Here is a 648-nt window from a genome sequence, read left to right as displayed (position 1 = left end):
TGTGTGTGTGTGTGTGTGTGTGTGTGTGTGTGTGTGTGTGTGTGTGTGTGTGTGTGTGTGTTACCCACCACCGCTTGACAACAGGTGTTATTGTGTTTTTGTCCTGTAATATAGCAGTTCAGCAAAAGAGAACGATAGAATAAGCACAATGTTTTTAAAAAAAAAGTCCTAGGGTCTGTTTGTTTGACTAAAACCGAGTCAAATGACTGTAACAAGTAAAATATAAAAAAATAATATATATAAATATTAAAATAGAAGTGATTGCCACACCTGGAACGCTTTTGGCTATGACTATTGCTAAAAGTATTGTGTTGCCCGAATTGGTAGAGCATCTGAATAAATACCTTGCAATGTTTGTTCTGGCATTTTACGCCCAGGGTTCAAATCTTGCCCAGGCTAAACTTTGCACTTCATCTTCACGGGCCTTCATAAAATTAATTGTTAGTACCCCTTCAAACAATTAAAAACCCCTCGTCCGCAATTTTTGGCCCCGTTCTCATATTTGAATAGTTTACAATTATTGTCAGTACTCTCAACCACCACTGCCACCACTTTCAATACTACAGCCTGAACAGTAGCCATTCACACTGTTACTACCACCACGGGTGTCTGAATCACTAATACTACTACTACTACTACTAGTAGTAG

Source organism: Octopus bimaculoides, chromosome 5 (assembly GCF_001194135.2).
Source record: "Octopus bimaculoides isolate UCB-OBI-ISO-001 chromosome 5, ASM119413v2, whole genome shotgun sequence".
In the NCBI taxonomy this organism is placed as follows: Eukaryota; Metazoa; Mollusca; class Cephalopoda; order Octopoda; family Octopodidae; genus Octopus; species Octopus bimaculoides.
The sequence above is the reverse complement of the archived record's forward strand: the minus strand, read 5'-3'. Positions refer to the sequence as shown.